Source organism: Candoia aspera, chromosome 8 (genome assembly GCF_035149785.1).
Source record: "Candoia aspera isolate rCanAsp1 chromosome 8, rCanAsp1.hap2, whole genome shotgun sequence".
Classification (NCBI taxonomy): domain Eukaryota; kingdom Metazoa; phylum Chordata; class Lepidosauria; order Squamata; family Boidae; genus Candoia; species Candoia aspera.
Window position 1 is genome coordinate 3,743,750 of NC_086160.1, and position 21,182 is coordinate 3,764,931.

Below are 21,182 nucleotides of genomic sequence, written 5' to 3' on the forward strand. Positions count from 1 at the left end.
CTTCAAATTCTTAGATGGATTAGATAAAAGGAAACTAGTAAGCTCAGTGAAAATGTTCTGGGCAGTCCATAACTCTCTTGTATATGCTGCAAATTTGAAATTTTCTCAAATTCTCTGCTCCCCATTCAGAAAATGCTTGTCGAACTCATGTCTGCCAAAGCAAAATCCGCTTGTATCTGCTTTCCACTTCTTATGGCGGAACGAATAATAGTCAACCGTGTGGGTCCTCCGAGTAACTGAATTACAGCCTATGGAAAGTTTATGGCATGTGAGAACTCATGTAGCTTTGATGATGGACTTTTATGAGAATACAGGACTCCAGGGAACAAGAGTCAGTATCTTTCCTAGGGTTAGGGCTAGGGTTTCCGAGCATGTACCTAACTTCCTTTCCAGTCAACACGTTGACCTCTTCATCTGTTGAAGACGCATGCAAAAAATAGAGTAGTTGAGCACTCGGTGTTTGTAAAATGCTGTGTAGATGAGACCATTCTATGTTGTCTGCGATATAACCCCAAAACCCTTACAGTCCCCTCCTCTGTGGGATCTAGCCCAAAATATTACATTGACAATGGTGACAGAAATGTAGTTACATGGTGGTTGGTGCATTTATACAGAAGAAGAAGAATCTAATCTTAAAGCAAGATATTCTGAGAAGAGAGCTGTTTTCACTGAAGAGAAAATAGTTATGCCCCTTGGATTTGAAATTCTCGCAGCAATTCAGACAATCTAAAAACTGCAAAATTACACCCCAAAGACTTTCCTTCCATTGGCTAAGCCGCATTTTGCTCTCAAGTGGCTGCAGAGAATTGTAAACAGGGTTCAAACTTCTTTACTGCAAAAATAATAGTGAGCATTGGAATAATACTGTGACCAATTTTATTTTAAAGCAATGCTTTAAAGAGACATAAAAGGTAAAGAGACAGGTAGTATTTATAAGAGAATGAATGATTAGGGCCACCTCCCTGATATAAGGGGTGAATAATCCCCATCCAATGGACTGCCTGTGGTTTCTACAGGTAGTCCTCACTTAATGACAGTAATTGGGACTGGAATTTCCATTGCTAAGCAACGCAGTCGTAAAGCGCAATGTCACATTGACCGTGCCACTTAGCAACAGAAATTCCAGCACTTCTGGTTGCTGTTGTTAAGTGAATCCCACACTGTCATTAAGCACAACGTCATGTGGCCACCATTTGCAATTTGCTGCCAGCTTCCCCATTGACTTTGCTTGTGGGAAGCTGGCAGGGAAGGTCACAAATGGCAATCATGTGACTGCAGGATGCAGCGACTGTCATACTTGCGAGCTGCTTGGTGAGGGAGGGACTGGCTCAAAGTCAGCCAATAAGCTTCCATGGTTGAGGGGGACTAGAACCTGGGACTCCCTGCTCCTGGCCCAGTACCTACACCATTCTGCCTGCTGGTTCTTGGACCGAAAGAGAATGATGGACATAGGAAATGGCCAGATCTCCCAGAGAGAATTGAAATAGCCGTGCCCTGTGTTCAATTCATTGTTAGATGCCTAATGGTCTTATTCTCAGGATCCTTATTTTGTCCAAAAGCATAAGGAGTGCAGATTTAGGCAGAAGGGGACAAAAAGTACAAAAAGCAGCTTCATCAACAGAGGCATTGCCTCATCGCATCTAGACATGGACCACCCTGCATTGGCTGACTGACATTTTAGTGCAAAATATCCTCCAAGATACCAAGCTGGGAGATTGCCCAGAATGGACAGAAAATACCAGAGTGGGGAGACTGGTGTGGTGGGACTTACTTTGAGTTGCTCCATAAGGGGGCCACCACTAAGGCCCAGAGTCTTCTTGGAGTTGGGCAGCTTTAACAAATCTGATAAACTAATTTAAATAAATAAAATCCACAGGGGTCAAAAAGTGAAGATGGTTGACATATGATATATGGTATATCATATATCATATATCATATATCATATATGGCTGTGACCACATATTCAATGACCCTAGCCACCACAGGTATTTCACTGATGCTTCAGATTTGACAAATAGAATTAGAGATTGCAAACCTTGAACTACCCCCAAGATGTAACTGCTACTTTATTTCCCAGACCATTGTCTAACAGTGGAGCCAGATCTCCTTTAACTAATTTCACAAACTCAAGATAGTCTGGTTTTTTACATCTTTTTTTTAACATATAAACACAGAGTCAGACATGCTGATATTCTCTATGGGCTTTCACTAGCAGAGTTATATTCTCTCCCTGACTTTGTCCCTGATATTCTCTCCCTGACTTTGTAGCTTCCTAATTAATTTGTATCTTCAGCAAAGGACCGTTACCTTGCTGTGGTGCTGGAGCTTGAGCACCTCAATGATGCCATGAGCTAAACCGTGAAGGGCCACCCAAGACGGGAAGGTCATGACAGAGAGGTCAGACTAAATGCGACCCCTGGGGAAGGTAATGGCAACCCACCCCAGTATTCTTGCCGTGAAAACTAAATGGATCAGTACAACCAGAGATATGTCGGTATACTATCGGAAGATGAGACCCCCAGGTCGGAAGATGGTCAAAATGCTACTGGGGAGGAACAGAGGATGAGTTCAACTAGCCCCAGACGTGATGACACAGCTAGCTCAAAGCCGAAAGGACGGCTAGTGGCCGACGGTGCTGGTGGTGAATGGCGAATCCGATGTTCTAAGGATCAACACACCATTGGAACCTGGAATGTAAGATCTATGAGCCAGGGCAAATTGGATGTGGTTATTGGTGAGATGTCAAGATTAAAGATAGACATTTTGGGTATCAGTGAACTGAAATGGACTGGAATGGGCCACTTCACATCAAATGACCACCAGATCTACTACTGTGGACAAGAGGACCACAGAAGAAATGGAGTAGTCTTCATAATTAATAGTAAAGTGACTAAAGCAGTGCTTGGATACAATCCAAAAAACGATAGAATGATCTCAATTCGAATTCAGGACAAGCCATCTAGCAACACAGTAATCCAAATATATGCCCCAACCACAGATGCTGAAGATGCTGAAGTAGAGTAGTTCTATGAGGATCTGCAGCACCTACTGGACAACACGCCTAAAAGAGATGTTATTTTCATCACGGGAGACTGGAATGCTAAGGTGGGCAGTCAAATGACACCTGGAATTACAGGTAAGTATGGCCTGGGAGAACAAAACGAAGCAGGACACAGGCTGATAGAATTTTGCCAAGACAACTCACTCTGCATAACAAACACTCTCTTCCAACAACCTAAGAGACAGCTTTATACATGGACTTCACCAGATGGACAACACCGAAATCAGATTGACTACATCCTTTGCCGCCAAAGGTGGCGGACATCTATACAGTTGGTAAAAACAAGACCTGGAGCTGACTGTAGTTCAGATCACGAACTTCTTACTGCACAATTTAGGATCAGACCTAAGAGATTAGGGAAGACCCACAGATCAGCTAGATATGAGCTCACTAATATTCCTAAGGAATATGCAGTGGAGGTGAAGAATAGATTTAAGGGACTGCACTTAGTAGATAGGGTTCTGGAAGAACTATGGACAGAAGTTCGCAACATTGTTCAGGAGGCGGCAACAAAATACATCCCAAAGAAAGAGAAAACCAAGAAGGCAAAATGGCTGTCTGCTGAGACACTAGAAGTAGCCCAAGAAAGAAGGAAAGCAAAAGGCAACAGTGATAGGGGGAGATATGCCCAATTAAATGCAAAATTCCAGAGGTTAGCCAGAAGAGATATGGAATTATTTTTAAGCAAGCAATGCACGGAAGTGGAAGAAGACAATAGAATAGGAAGGACAAGAGACCTCTTCCAGAAAATTAGAACCATCTGAGCTAAATTCCAGGCAAAAATGTGCATGATCAAAAACAAAGATGGCAAGGACCTAACAGAAGAAGAGATCAAGAAAAGGTGGCAAGAATATACAGAAGACCTGTATAGGAAGGATAACAATATCGGGGATAGCTTTGACGGTGTGGTCAGTGAGCTAGAGCCAGACATCCTGAAGAGTGAGGTTGAACGGGCCTTAAGAAGCATTGCTAATAACATGGCAGCAGGAGATGACGGCATCCCAGCTGAACTGTTCAAAATCTTGCAAGATGCTGTCAAGGTAATGCATGCTATATGCCAGCAAATTTGGAAAACACAAGAATGGCCATCAGATTGGAAAAAAATCAACTTATATCCCCATACCAAAAAAGGGAAACACTAAAGAATGTTCAAACTATCGAACAGTGGCACTCATCTCACATGCCAGTAAGGTAATGCTCAAGATCCTGCAAGGTAGACTTCAGCAATTCATGGAGCGAGAATTGCCAGATGCACAAGCTGGGTTTAGAAAAGGCAGAGGAACTAGGGACCAAATTGCCAATATCTGATGGATAATGGAAAAAGCCAGGGAGTTTCAGAAAAACATCTATTTCTGTTTTATCGACTATTCTAAAGACTTTGACTGTGTGGACCATAACAAATTGTGGCAAGTTCTTAGTGGTATGGGGATACCAAGTCATCTGGTCTGCCTCCTGAAGAATCTGTATAACGACCAAGTAGCAACAGTAAGAACAGACCACGGAACAAAAGACTGGTTTAAGATTGGAAAAGGGGTATGGCCGGGCTGTATACTCTCACCCTACCTATTCAACTTGTACGCAGAACACATCATGCAACATGCTGGGCTTAAGGAATCCAAGGCTGGGGTTAAAATCGCTGGAAGAAACATTAACAATCTCAGATATGCAGATGATACCACTTTGATGGCTGAAAGCAAAGAGGAACTGAGGAGCCTTATGATGAAGGTGAAAGAAGAAAGTGCAAAAGCTGGCTTGCAGCTAAACCTCAAAAAAACCAAGATTATGGCAACCAGCTTGATTGATAACTGGCAAATAGAGGGAGAAAATGTAGAAGCAGTGAAAGACTTTGTATTTCTAGGTGCAAAGATTACTGCAGATGCTGACTGCAGTCAGGAAATCAGAAGACGCTTAATCCTTGGGAGAAGAGCAATGACAAATCTCGATCAAATAGTTAAGAGCAGAGACATCACACTGACAACAAAGGTCCGCATAGTTAAAGCAATGGCATTCCCAGTAGTAACATATGGCTGCGAGAGCTGGACCATAAGAAAGGCTGAGAGAAGGAAGATCGATGCTTTTGAACCGTGGTGTTGGAGGAACATTCTGAGAGTGCCTTGGACTGCAAGAAGATCAAACCAGTCAATCCTCCAGGAAATAAAGCCAGACTGCTCACTTGAGGGAATGATATGAAAGGCCAAACTGAAATACTTTGGCCACATAATGAGAAGACAGGACACCCTGGAGAAGATGCTGATGCTAGGGAGAGTGGAAGGCAAAAGGAAGAGGGGCCGACCAAGGGCAAGATGGATGGATGATATTCTAGAGGTGACGGACTCGTCCCTGGGGGAGCTGGGGGTCTTGATGACCGACAGGAAGCTCTGGCATGGGCTGGTCCATGAAGTCACGAAGAGTCGGAAGCGACTGAATGAATAAACAACAAAAACAGTTAATTTGTATATTGCTTTTTGGGCTATAGTTAGTCCTCCTAGGTGGTATGCAAGATATTATAATAATAAGAGTAACAATAATAAATAGTATCACATCTATGGAATGTTGCCTTCTTGCAGTACCCTTGCCCTCAATGTGCCCCAAAGGATGGAAAATGTTTTGCCGTAACTGTTCTCTACTGTTAACAATGAACACACATAGAATCATTTCCCATTTGTGCTTGGGGCTGGTAACAATTCCTACACAAAAGACAATTAAATGTTGGGTGAAATGGCTCAAAATAAATAGGAAGAGGAGGGAAGGATGGATATTTTGCAGAGCAGAAGATGGCAAATAGATAATTTTCTTCATGTTCACTCTTTGGAGCAAATGAATGAGCTTCTTGGAGGGTTCAGATTTCAGAGGTGTTAGAAAAAATGTTCAGATACATAGCCAAATGCTCACAAAAAGGGAAGACACTGCCTGTTCACCACATGCTTCCAGGAAGGATAACTATTCTTCAAAACCCAAGAAGAATTATGCTGGAACTCTAACCCAACATTTTATTTCTAACTGTTCAAATCTGTTAGCAAAGCATGAGGCAATGGTTGACTCACAGCCCACTCCCCAGCAGCTCATATTCACCACTGGACCACCACTGAGGCTGGAGTCTTCATTTAATTTTCATGCTTAAATAAATAAATAAATGTCTACACCACCACAATCATAAGACTCCTGGCCATGTGCCAGATAAAAGCAACATAAAACATCCATGGTAAAAATCAACCAAACATCCATGAGATTATAGGATAAACAAATCAGTTTTAGAAGAAATACAACCAGAATGTTCCCTAGAGGCGAAGACAACTAGGCTTAGACTCTCATACTTTGGGCACATCGTCCGGAAGGACCGATCGCTTGAAAAGGACACCACGTTTGGTAAAGTCAAGGGCCAGCGGAAAAGAGGAAGACCTTCAATGCGATGGATTGAAACAATTACAGCAACAATGGATACAAACATTGGAACAGGCAGGGATATGGCGCAAGAGTGAACAGCATTTCGTTCTGTTACACATAAGGTCGTAAACGACTCAACGGCAACTAACAACAACTACAGGTGGTCCTCTAGGTATGTCAGCATCAAGCCATATTGGGCTTGATGCATTAAAACCAGCCCTTTGAATTGCATTCCAAATTCTATTTGCAAGCAATGAGAAACCATCATGAATGTGCTGCCTCATTTTTGGTTAAAGGCACCTAACTGGGGTTCCCAATCACCTGTTTTGACATAAAAACTGCTGAATCTATTCTACTTCCTTTCTATGGAAAAAAGTCAAGATTCAGCTGCTCAATCAAAGCCCTGACTTTTTGGACTCTCCTTGCAGATACCACTTTTTCCATGCTTCAGAACCTCACAGATGATCATTTAGATTGTTGTTGTTGTTGTTGTTGTTGTTATCATCGTCATCATTTAGTCCAAATAGCTGGAAAATGCTATTAACAAAGGGCAACTCAACTGTTAGAAGAGAATGTTTACCTAATTATTGAGAAGCTACATAGATCAAAGTAGAAAATGTTCTCTCATCTGCTTACTTCTCTATTGGTATAGCAATTTGAAAATGTTCATCCCTCTGTGCCATATTGAAAGATATTATATAAATGAGACCATTATTCAAAATGAGAACCTTCTTCCCTAACAGCTTCACTGTTTGTTAGAGCATGAAACAAAACAAATGACTCCCAAGTGTAACTAAATGCAAAAATAAAAAGTAACCACTCAACTTTAATAGTTTTTAAAAAATGCTATTAAACATAATGGCTCTTTGAAATTCAAACAGCTCTACGTTTTAAGTGATTTTCATTTTTAGAGCACTATTTTATTTACATTTTAAATATTGATGGTGTGTAACGTTTCACTCGCATAGCAAAATGATAGCCAAAAGTATTTAATATAATTACTACAATTCCAGGTCAGAATCTATCTGTTCCCGGTTCTGGGGAGGCTACTGCAAAATAAACACAGAACATTTGCCTTTATTTCAGATAAGGTATTTATGCCCAAAGATTACAAGACAATATGAAAGGCAGGTAATATATTTTGATGCTTTCCTAAGAGAGAATTATAAACTCCCACTTAATCTAATTAATATTCATTTAGGGTTTCAGATGAAGATTTTTTTTAAAAAAATAAAATAAAAAGCACTTCAAGCTGGCCGGAATCTACTCACTGGTTTTGGAAAACTATTTTATAACGTCAAAATTTTGCCTTTTGAAGATTTTTCGGCAAATGATAAACTGTTTGCTTAATTCATTGTATTTTTCCGGCAACTCCTTTGTCCCAGAAAGTCAAAATGTCATGTTGCTTGAAGCTCTGCCTGCTTTTTTATGCATCACTCACAAGATCAAGGCTGCTATCTTGCCTTTTTTGACCACATCTTGTAGACACCCCTGCCTCTGTTTAATCAGATTAAACAACAGTGAGGATAAATGAGGCCAAGGCAGGAGAGGAAAGGGTCTTTGTAAAAATATTCACACTGAATATAACAAGAAACAGGAGGTGCTGTTCTACCTTAATGAGAATGAACACAACTGACAACCCTTTAATATGTTGATTATGCAAGTTTATGCTCCAACCACTGATGCAGAAGAAGAGGATGTTGATGAGTTTTATGATCAAGTTCAATTTGAAATCAACAGAACATGCAAGCAAGATGTGCTGCTTGTGGTTAGAGACTGGAATGCCAATGCTGGAAATATTAAGGAAGAAAGTGTAGTTGGACTGTATGGCCTAGGAAACTGAAATGAAGCAGAATAACATCAATTTCTGCTAATTCAATAGTTTCTTCATCATAGTTTTTCAACAACCAAAATGATACCTATAAACATAGACATCTCCAGCAAAAACACAGCTAGGGTCTGACTGTGGAATGGATCACAAACTGCTCATGTACAAGGTCCGAGTCAAGATAAAGCAGAAGAACAAAGTCAATCTTTGATCTTGAGCATATACTCATCATGTTCCAGGAAAACATCAAGAATTGCTTTGAAGTTCTGAACCTCACTGATAGGGAGCCAGAGGAACTGCTGAATGAAATTAAAGAAATTGCAAAGGATGAATGTGAAAAGAGACTGCCAAAGATCAAGAAACAGAAGAATGATCTGACTGGATGTCAGGACAAATGGTGGAAATTGCAAAGAAGAGAAGAGAAGCCAAAGCCAAGAAAGATGAAGATCTCAAGAAGAAACTTAACAAAGAGTTTCAGGGAGTTGTTGGAAAAGACAATAAGCAGTATTACAACAACATCTGAAAAGACATCAAAGATGGAAATAAATGGTAAAACAAGGGAAGTCTTCCAAACGAACTCTGAGCTCACAAAGAGGTTCCATCCTTGAATTGGTATGCTGAAGAATGCCAGTGGACAGATAGAAACTGATTAAAAGAAGATCAAACAAAGATGGAAGAAGTACATTGAAATTCTGTACAGCAAAGATGTCAACATCCAAGATACCTTAGAAGGTATTCACTACTTACAAGAACTTCTTGTACTGGGAGATGGTGTTAGATCAGCCCTCCGTTCATTACCAATTTGGAAGGCTACAGGAATTGATGGAATATTGACAGAAACAGGGCAAGCAACAGAAAAAGAATTAGCAGAGGTTCTAATCAAGCTAAATCTGGTGAATGACACACTGCCCAAAGATTGGAAGAGATCAGTCTACATGCCAATATCAAAGAAAGGAGACTTAATAGAATATGCAAACTATCATACCACATCCTTAATTTTGCATGCTAGCCAAATAATGCTTAAGATCATCCAAGGAAGATTAGAGCCCATATGGAAAAAGAGATGCCAGATGTTCAAGCTGGCTTTAAAAAATGCCGAGAAACACAAGAATTGTTGAAAAATGTTGGATAACTGAGAAAGCCAAGGAATACAAGGAAAGGCTTTTGATTTTGTCAATCATGTCAAGTTACAGAATGCACTCGGAAAAAATGAGAATCCCAGAACATCCCATTGTCCTCATGTGAAACCTATATACATGTCAGAACACCACAGTCAGATGGAAGATGGTGAAACAGATTGGTTCCAGGTCAGCAAAGGAGTGAGACAAGACTGCATACTCTCTCCTTTGTCATTCAACCTACATGCTAAATACACATTGAGAGAAGCTGCCTTGGATGAAGATGAGTGTGGTTTTAAAACTGGAGGAATAAACATCAATAACCTGCACTATACTGATAATACTTTGATTGATTATGTGCCATCAAGTCATTTTCGACTCCTAGCAACCACATAGATAGATTTTCTCCATGACAATCAATCCCTAACCTGTTCTTTCAAGTCTCCCACTGGTGCACTCATCGCCCCTGTAACTGAGTCCATCGACCTTGTTGCTGGTCGTCCTCTTCTTCTCTTTCTTTCCACCTTTCCCAGCATTACAGTATATTATATATAATAGTACATTGTCTTATACTATTGATAACACTACTCTGATAATCTAAAATGCCAATGTTCTAAAATTTCTAGTAATGGAAGTCAAGGAGCACAGTAAAAAAAAGGGACTCAAACTAAATATAAAGAAGATCAGACTAAGGACAGCAGGTAGAACAACCAGCCTTAGAAATGACATGTCTTTTAGGATCAACCATCAACAGTAAAGGAACAAGTAGTCAAGAAATATGCTGCACACTAGCACTCAGTGCAGCAGCCATGAAGGCCTTGGGAAAGATATTCAGATGTCGTGATGTGTCTCTACCTTCAAAGATAGGAATCGTGCAAGCCATGGTATTTATTCCCTGTGACACTCTATGGAAGCAAAAGTTGGACTTTGAAGAAGCAAGATAAGAGGAGTATTGATGCTTTTGGACTTTGGTGTTGGAAAAGACTCCTGGGAATACCATGGATAGCCAAGAAAACAAAAAAATGAATCATAGAACAAATCAATCTAGAGTTGTCACTCAAGGCACAAATGTTCAGGCTCAAAATTTTGTATTTTGGATACATTATACAAAGACCTAGGTCTCTTAAGAGGTCTAAAATGCTGAGAAAGGATGGAAAGAGAAAAAGAGGATGACCAGCAGCAAGGTGGAAGGTGCAATTATAGTAGTGATGGGTGCATCATTGGAAGACCTAAAAGACCAGGCTGGGGACAGATCATCCTAAGCAAAATGTATCTATGGGGTCACAAAGAGTCATAGTTGATTTGATGGCACATAATCAATCAATTAATCAACTCAAAATTGCTGTTGCTAATATACCAATTAGCAGCTTGAGTGTTGTTCGCAAGTGAGTAATTGGTCTGTAGTTGCTTACAACTATACCCTTGTCTCTTCTTTTATTATTAAAAATGTTCTAGCAGCTGTCATCCCTTCTTCAACTTTTCCAAACTGCAATATTTCATTAAACTTGAGTAACCAATCTTTCATGGAAAGTTTGTTGGTTTCATTTTTATCCTGTTTTTATTTCTGTTCAGTTCATGTCAGTGTCCATACCTAATGCTCCCTCCTCCTATTTTCCCCACAACAACGAAACTGTGAGTTGGATTGGGCTGAGAGAGAGTGATGGGCCCAGAGTACCCAGCTGGTTTTCATGCCTAAGGGAGCACTAGAATTCACAGTCTCCTGATTTCTAGTCCAGCACATTGAAGCCCAAATCCATGTCCTTTATCTTTTCCTGGTACACACCAATTCTTAACCTCCTTTGTTTGCTTGTTAATCATTTCTGATGCTATGACTGTATCATCCATTTTGAGTCAGCCAATGTTCTCTTCAGTCTCTTTTATCCATGTTCCATCTTTATTATGCTCTTTTGGGTTATCCCAGATGTCACTCTAACATTTTAATGTTTCATCTTTCTTGGGAAAGTATCTATGTAGTATTTTATTTATTTATTTATTTATTTATTTGTCAAATTTGTCACCGCCCATCTCCTCCCACCGGAGGGCCTCTGGGCGGTTTACAACAAAATAATAAAAAAACAATAAATATATAATAAAATTCCAATATAAAAGTGCACTATAAAACAATTTCACATAGCTACTAAATATAAGTAAAGTCCAGATGGCCGTGGTCTCATTCAGTCCTTGTGTAGGAGGGGCACTTCAAGGCACTAGCCAACCCCAGGCATGACTCTTCTCCTCCCTGCCCCAAGACCAGTGGTAGAGCCAGGTCTTCAAGCTTCTCCGAAAGACCAGGAGCGATGGGGCTAACCTCACCTCCGGGGGCAAGATGTTCCAAAGGGCGGGAGCTGCTGCAGAGAAGGCCCACCTTCTGGACCCCACCAGATGGAATTCTCTTACTGACGGGGTCCTCAGCATGCCCTGTCTGCATGATCGGGTGGGACGGGCTGATGTAGCGGGGAAGAGGCGGTCCCTCAGGTAGACTGGTCCCATGTTAGAAAACAAATGCTGATGTGTTCAAAACAGCTGATGTCAAAATTGATTTAATCTACCTTCATATTGTTCGATTTGCTTTAAAATAACCCTGACTTGTTGTTTTAATTCTTCTGAGACCTCTTTAATTGCCTTAGTGCCAAGATTATATCTGTTCTGTAAACTTTTCTTGATGATATTAACATCATCATCTAGTTGTTTTGTTTCCTTGCTTGCCTGATGTATGCAGCAGGAAGTCCTTAGGACTTGGGGTAGTTTATAAGTACTGTAAACTAAGAAAACAAACAAACAAAGATACAGATGTTAAATCTGTAGCTTCCAAAGGTTTTAAAGTTTTTTTCCAATTCCATTTCTACCAGATTTTATATGCAACTAAAAAGAAACATAGACTTTTTAAAAAATGAAAGCAAATGGCACTGGGCAAATGGCATCTATTTTATCTTATTTACTACATCCTTTCCAGTTCTCTGAAGAAGGAAAGAAGTGGATAATTAAGCAATTAGATCGCAGCTTGGTGCACAGGAGTTTCACAGCACTGAACTCATACACACTTAGAAGATGGAGTTTGCAATGAAACTTCCTGGAATCAGGTTACATTAAGTGAAAAAGCTGTTTCTACAAAACATATTGCATACAGGGAAGGAAGGAAGGAAGGAAGGAAGGAAGGAAGGAAGGAAGGAAGGAAGGAAGGAAGGAAGGAAGGAAGGAAGGAAGGAAGGAAGGAAGGCGGGCGGGCAGGCAGGCAGGCAGGCAGGCTATTTTAATTACTACTAAACCATAACTTTTCAGGAGCATAACGCTTTTTAATTTTAAAGTGCCAATATGCACTCAGTAAGATGAATGATCATATTGGGGACCTTCAAACACCATCCACACCCTCAGTGGGATCTAAAGTAAATGACCATGGTTAACTCCCGATTTCCTAGATGTCCTGAGCAATGAAAGCACAGATGCACATAAGGAGTTACACCAAAGTTGCACCAAAAGCATCCCTTGAACGATTGTGCAGCTTTCAGACAACATTTTCCATCCAGTGAGGCCACCTGGAATCCTTTCAACTTCAGGATTGCGTGTAGAACCTTCTGCTATTAGAGGGTGTTGTCTCTTCATTCTGTGTTTTGGATGGCATTGTCCTAAGGCCAGTTTTCATATCCATTTGGTGGGCTTGTGCAGCCCCCCTGTTCTTGTCTCTTCCTGTTTGTTCTAAAACGACTGTAAGAGATGCTTACTGGAAACATTTGGGCTGTTATTTCTGCCAAAGCAGGTGTTTTGAAGTGCTAACTGAAAGGGTGCCAAACATTTTGTACCTTCCATTCTCACTGTTTTTGTATTCTGAATCTGTAACCAGCTGCGCATAACTTGTATGAGGACGTTCAAATGATGTCATGTTCAACTTTGTGCCATGTAGATGTTGTGCAGCTTCTGTTCACTTAGGGATTCATTAAAGTGTACAATTCAGAGCTGGGATGCCTAAACTTTTCCAGACGACTGTATGTGTTCTCTGCATGTCTCCTCTACCCTCATGTTCATCCTGATGAATTTGATGGGCATATTTCAATGGGCATACACATTCTCTCTCACACACACACACATACGCACACACACAGAGACAAATGATATTTCTCATAAGTCTTTCCATATCAACCCAACTCAAAAGTCTTTTTGAATTGCCCTGCTAGTTAATTCATTGCCAGAGTGGTCTTTTGTCATGAATGACTGATAAAAAGACTCTCGAGTAGAGGGGCTTTTTAAACATATGATAATGTAGTGCAGAAATCAAGAAATATGAAAATGCAGTGAATCCTAGCTGCAGCACTTGATCTACCAGATATCAGAATGTCAAGCAGAGAACTGAAGCAGGATCTCTGATGAAAGATTATCCAGTGGTCGCCTCTTGCTTTCTCTGCAGGGATGTTCCAAACTAGGCCCCTAACTTTCATCATTTTTTTAAAGTAAGTGTCTAGGCTTTTGCTTTTAGAGATAGAAAGGCAAAATAGACAGGGAAGGTGGAAAAGAGGACTCTGAGAGAAGATGTAAGCAATCAAATATAGTTTATGTTTCCCTAAAATCTTTCCTTTCGTCTAAGGTTTCATTTCCATGGGAGAAATTCATTGGAGGTTGTCTTACCAAGGGTGAGCAGCGTTCACACCTTTTTCCTTTCCCCCCCCCCTTCTAGGCACCTTTTGCTATTCTTTTTCTTTTCTTATATCATCTTCTTTCTCTCCACTCACTTAGAAGTTACCAGGAAGGAAAACTCTTGCTTTTTCCAGGGAATTATTGCTTACCTTCATCTTTTGAAATTATGTTGAGATGTGCCTGGAATTAGACCAAGATTTGCAAGAAACCCTAATGCTAGAGGGGCATCCATATGGCTGGTCAAAAAAGTCAATGTGTTGGGCATGATATGAACAGGTGCAGCTTTGATTGTACAGGTGCAACTGCCATACTGACTTTTTTGACCCCCATGCAGATGGACTTGCCTGTCCACACATGAAAAAAAGGAAGGTTTTGTTTCTTCAAAGCTGCCCAGAGTCACCTGTGAGATGGGTGGCTATATAAATCAGATAGATAGACAGACAGGCAGACAGACAGACTACAGCTAATTAGGAGAATTTCCTTTGCTTGTGTTCAATATTGGAAGACCATTAAGTCAGTTTTTGTGATCCTACCTCCGGATGTCAGGGATCAGAAGGATTCTAGATTTGAAAGGGCCTTGGACCTTCTACTGGGTTCCTCCATAATCAGTGGAAGAGGTAGATGTGGCAAGAGATGGGTCTAACCACCATTTTAACTTCCCACCATACCTGCAAGAATCTTGGGCATGGTCTACTTTACTCCTTCACAAGTTACTATTGACCACACTGTTATGGAAGAACTGAGTGGGAAGCATATTAATTCCTTAATTTCAGTTACATTTCAATCAAATCACATTCAATTTGTGTCCTGCTTCCAACCCTCCATTTCTTAGCCCTAGCCTTACCCACCCACCCCTGAAAGATGAAGTGTAGAAAATCATTGTATGTATTAATATAATGTACAAAAATGAATGATGTATATTATAAAACATTTTATACAAAAATGTTTATGTTAGGAGGAATGCTTAGGATATATGGATACAATTTACTGATAACTTTCTTTTTGTTTTAAAAAAAAGAAGGATCTCTAATAGGAAATTGGGACAAATTCACACTAATTACTATATTTAGAGAAAATTCTGCTTATTCACTTTCAGTTTTATTTTTATTTTTTTGTTTCTGTTTTTCTTTTCTTTGGTTTGCTTATTAAAAAATATAATTTTAAAAAGGAAATTGGGACAAATTAATGGAAAAATAACAAACCCAGAGAAACTGCCTTTGGGTAATTTGCAAAAGGATCAAAGTGATACTTATTCATTCCTGTTTCTGAGGCCCTGAATACTTTCTAGATCAGTGTTTCTCAGTCTCAGCAACTTTAAGATGGGTGGACTCTGGGACTTCCGGTGGGGACATGGCGGACTGAACTGCTGTGCCTGCAGGCTCAGTGGGCAGAACTGACACCGCAGCAGTTTTTTGGGGCTCAGGCAGGTTTTTCCTGAAGCCCAGGAGTGTTTTTCCAGAAAAAGGAAAACACATGGAATCACCCCATCTGTCCTGTGGACAGCTGCCTGCAGCCAGAAGATCACAGTGTTCACGCTCAACTGGTAAGAGCTGCCGGGAGGCTGAGACGTCACCATTTTCCAAGCTGCACTGTATTCTTAAAGGGACACTAAGACCAGCCACCCCATTTCTAAATCACCCAATTTTTAACTTTTTAAGTTTATGTACCCCAAGAGAGGCTTTCTACAGTAAGGAGAAGGGATCTCCCTTGGTGCTTATCATTATTTTTGGGATCAATTTTTTTTAAAAAAATCTTTTTAAGTTTTGGACTTTGTTTTCCATCCAAATATTAAGGAGGATTGAGAGTAAATAATTGTCTCCCTGTTATTATTTTTGTACTAAATTTGAAGATATTAGCATTTTCCTACACGTTGAATCACCTGTTTTGAACTTCTGCTTCTACTTTCTGCTGGGGAATTGTCTGTGTGAGGTTTCAGCTGGTTTCTGACTCAGAAAACAAAATTCTTTCTGAGTCAGAAGGTGAAACAGAAACTTACCAGGCAGAAACCAGGGAATCAAAACCCAGAAGTGACTCAGCAGCACCGGAGAAGTTACAGACACTGATTGGCCAGTCTTCGGAGGAGAATTTGAATCCTTCAATCAGTGTGCAGGAAAGGCATGAAGAAAAGCGCACAAATCAGAAAGCAGCCCAATTGGCTGCTGGAGAGAAAAGGCACGGAAGGGATCAGCATAAAAGGCAGATGCAGAAAGAGCAAGCTGCCAGAGACAACTGATCCTTCAAGTTCGCAGCCTCAGCAGAAGAGTACTTACCCACATCAGAAACCTCGTTTGTACCTTGAGGGGAATCAGTGCCTGTGTTTCCGATCATGGAGGACCTGTATCCTGCACACGCTGTCACAGAGGATCCTTTCCCAGCCGATTCTAGCAACCTCAGCCTCATGTCCAGTTCCAGACCTCGCCACTGCCTTTCAGTGCACTCCAAGTGTGTTCTCAGCCTTGCTGCAAGTTCTCAGCCTAGTCCAGGATCTCCAGTCCAGTTTTGTCGTGCTTCCAGCTTCCAGCCTTGCCCAGGATCTCCAGTCCAGTCTACTTCAGACCTGCCTTGTCGTGCTCCAGGTTCTCAGCTTTGCCCAGGATCTGCAGTCCAGTCCAGTCATGCTACCAGTTCTCAGTCTAGTCGAGAGTCTCCAGTCCAGCCCAGTTGTGTGCCAAGCTCCCAGCCTAGCCTGGAATCTCCAGCCCAGTCCAGTCTTGCTTAGAGTTCTCAGCCTTGTCTTGAGTCTCCAGCCAAGCACAGTCTTGCTTCCAGTAACCAGTCTAGCCTTGAATATCCAGTCCAGTTCAGCCTTGTTTCTAGAGCCAAGCCTTGCCCAGAGGTTCCAGCTCAGTCTTGCCTAGCCTTAACATGTCAGCCCAGTTCAAGCGGTGTTTCAGAACACGGACACTCGTCTCCAATTCCAGCCTTGCCACATGCCCTAGAATCATCTAGTCCCGCAGTTCTGGTCAGTGAATCCTGCCTAGCAGTTCTGCCACAGCCTTCACTTGCCAATTCTCCCGTTGTTGCCTGGATGGTCTTGATCGGAATCAGTCTACCTCATCGATCACATGGACTTATTATTGTAAATAGTTGTATTAATAAAGAGTGGTTTTTGATGATGACCCTGTCTGGCCGCCTCATAGTCTGAACAGGACAGTCTGCAATCTCACTCTCACTTATGTAAATACATTCCGGAATTCTTTCATATCTTTGACTTTTTCTGGTTAAGCTCCTAGGAGGTGCCATAATCTACTGCTTGAGACAGGGGATTTTAAACAGACTCTCTCTGATTTCCATCAAGATTTTAAACAGATTCTTTCTGATTCCTACCAAGTTTTTATGCAAGGCAATCGGGACATTGTGGAAAATATGAGGTCTAAAATGTGTCATCTGGTTGGAGATGTCATGGATGAAATGGAGGAATTTAACAGCAACAGAAATGTCTCTTCAACTTCTGTTTAGATGCTGATGAAGATTGGATAGTCAAGTTGGAGAAATTTAAGGGAGAGATCGAGTTGCAAGCCACAGGTGAAATTGATCTTCTGGTGGAATGCCATGGAAAAGAAGAGGTCTCCTGAAGAGAAGTCAGAGTTTTTGAGGGGGGCAGTTGGGCTGTTCAATTTTTTTTAAGGAAGAAGTTCTGTGCGCATTGTGGGGATATGTAAATGCTTTGGTCTATTTTGGTGGGATAAGGGTTTAAGAATATTTATCTGGACTGCTTTTAGGTTTTGGCTGACTTCATTTATCTTTAATAATTTGGATTAAGATTATTAAGGTATAATAAAAATAATAAATGTCTGGTTTGGGGTTTAATATAATTAAGATTATTAAAATTGTTGTATTATCAAGTACAATGTCAGACAATTTATATGTTTTTTAGTTTGATCTTTATTATAGTAGACAGGAACGTATAGAATAGTAGTAGAAAGGAAATAATTAAATAAATGTTACCTTTGGGGGGGAAGTTGATTAGGAGATGTGTGTGTGTGTGTGTATTCTTTTAATATAAGGGGAGGGAGCAACTGTATTTAGTGATTTTTATAATGTGCCAATAGAATGATTTATAGAAATTATGTGGTTTTCATTTAATATAGAGTAAGGGATTGATTATGGGAAATGGTTGTATATCCTTGCTGCTAAAAGTCAGAAGTCACCTCTTTCTGTAATTTTGAAAATTTTTCTCTTGTGTTTCTACAATTTTTTAGTTTTTTCTTTTTTTCTTTGTCGTTTTTTTGTTTTTCTGTAGTTTTTATCTTTGCTTGAAACTTAATAAAATTCTTATTAAAAAAAAAGATGTGTGGACTCCCAGAATTCTGGGAGTTGGAGTCCACACATCTTAAAGTTGCTGAGGTTGAGAAACAGTGTTCTAGACCTTCAGATCTCATTCTGATTTCAGAATCGGTGCTCTCCATTTTCAGGGAGTGGGCTGGGGAAAAAACATGTGTGTGCTAAAAGAATGGAACAGGGCAGCTTGATGGGGGCAGGGGTTGGAATTTTGGTTCTGCTAGAATATCTTGCAGACGCTGATTGGATGTGTCAGCTAAACAAATGAACATTGCTTTCCTAAGAGCAAGAAATCAGGAATAAACAGTGCACACCTGGAATGTAACATCTGCTGCAGGCACCAGATGTCTTTCACATTATGCTCTGCCGTTAACAGCTGTTGACTCCTGAGTCTTGGCTTCCTGGGCATAAATGCAAGAGGCATGTTTTTTGCACCCACAGCTGCCCAAATGCAACAGGACTAAAATGCGACATCTTTTCTTGGTGTTTTCATCTGATTGGAGAACAATCCGATCTGCTTGACCTGCAGGATCTGTTCTTTCTCCTCCCTGCCCCCCCCCTTTTCGTTTTCTTGCAGTTCTACTGAGGGGGTGGTGCAGGCGGGACAGCTACATAAAATCATGCTTATTCACTTCTTGGAAGGGAAAACAGCAAGAACATAAAGATGCAGGAAGGTGGTTGCAAGGAGCCCATAGTGAAATGTAAGTAGTGAAGATAAGATGGCAGGAATGAAATTGGAGCAGGAGGTGGAATGCTGCAGCTGGGGAGATGATAAAGGTGAAAAGTGTGCTTGGAATCTCAGGTTCACATATGTCCTTTGGGACACAAACCACTGGTTCTGTTGTATCCCACCCGCCTCTCCTAGAAACTGAGGAAGCACTCAGTCCCCATGCACCATCTGCATGCCCATGAGAGAAAGTAGATTAATACCTTGGTGGAGTCCACACATCACAAGTTGCTGAGGTTGAGAAGCAGTGTTCTAGACCTTCAGATTTCATTCTGATTTCAAAATCTGTGCTCTCCATTTTTAGGGAATGGGCTGGGGAACAGGGCAGATTGATAGGGGCAGGGGGCAAGCAGGTCATGTGCCCCGGGCACACGGCTGGGAGGCGCCAAAATGGGCATGGAATCCATGTTTGCCCCGGGTGACACAGACCCCAGTTGCGGGCCTGTGACTTCAAGCAGTTTTGACTCAGTGTAAGCCATATGTGGGTTATTTTATCAAGAAAGTTCCTTCCACCAACCACCCAGAGACCCTCATTTTCTCCCCCCCCCCAGCCCCATTTTAGTAGCCACTCAAGGGCTGAAACTGGGAGATTCCTGTTATCTGATCACAAGAGACTTTTTTTATCCATCCTCACCAAGATACTCAGAGGTTTTTTCTTAGAGAAATCCCTTTTTGGCAAGGCTACCACAGCATGATCCAAACTGAGAAAGGTTTGCAGACCCTTTTGAAGCAGAAAAAGGTGGGGATGGAGCCACACATATTGTCTCAGGTGAATTGTTTGGTCTGCATGGATTAAAACTGGAATGCTTTTAGACCTGGGAACATATTATTATTATGGGGTTGTTCTATTTGGCGTATTATGTTCTTGTCTTTGATTTTAATCATTTTTTATGCACGGCTCAGAACCACTGCTGGAAGATGGGCGGCCAAATAAATTGTTTAAAGAAATAAGTATCTATCTACCCCTGATTGCCCTGACACATGGTGGACATTTTGCCCCAAGTTGGACACAGCCCTAGTATAGATGAAACACGTTAATCTGCATGTATGAATGACAGGATGGATGGATAAAAGTATAGATGGATGAAAGTAACTAAAATAAAGATTCAATTAATCTCACAGTAGTGGGAAAGATGACCCAAAAGTTTGCCTTGCATTGGATTGGGGGGGGTCTGTAGGGCATGGTCAGAAAGTCAAAATGGTAGTACAATGGTGCAATTGAAGCTCTACACACACAACACACTTAAAAACTGGCAGAACTTTGATTGAACTGTTGCAGATGCCATCTTGACCCTTTGACCACACTTGCAGACACCACTGCATTGTGTGTTTCTGGCCTCTTGCTCTGTTAATTATTCTTCTGCCCTGAAGATTCCTAGGAAGTGGGGAAAAAAAAACCCTTGAAATGTCCAGTTTAACCTGAGATGGGGCAATCCTGGTATGCTTCAAAGCTCAAATTTGGTACCCTGAAAATTCCAGAACCATCAGGGGGAAGGATTAAATCCATGTTTAAATCTTTCCTGTTAAAACAGGGAGACCATAAATGCTTAACTCTGGCAGCATTGGGCTGGAACATTTTTCAAACTCCCAGCAAGAAAGAAAGGTCAAGAAAATGGCAAGAAAGAAAAGAGCAATATTAATCCTGTTGTACAAATAGATAGAAAGAAAGGTTTCCATAAATAGTGTTCTTTATATGGAAATGTTTCATTTTCTCTAAATTAAACACCCTGCCTTATAATGTTATGAACTTCCTTGAAGACCATCAAAGCAATATTAGGTTTATAATCAGAATCGTATGCAAAGCTCATATTTTCATAGCAAAGGATGGATGCATATTCACTCTTGAAACAATATGAGCTTGTTAGATGGTGTCCCCCCCCCCACAAAAAAAATCAGGATTATTTTTACCTCCATAAAGAACACTTTCTTCTGTTGAAATAAGGGGGGAGGGGGACTCTGCAGCAAAAGGTTGAAACTAAATTCTCATCATACTCTGCCATTATTTATATAAGTGATTTCATGAAACTCAGACTATCCCAAACAACAGGCAAGGCAGAGAACTGTTGATGTTCAAGACCGATAGACTTAGTTTGAATTTTTTTTTTTGGAAAAGAGAATTTACAAATGTTTATCTTCAGGGGTCACAAGTGCTCCAAA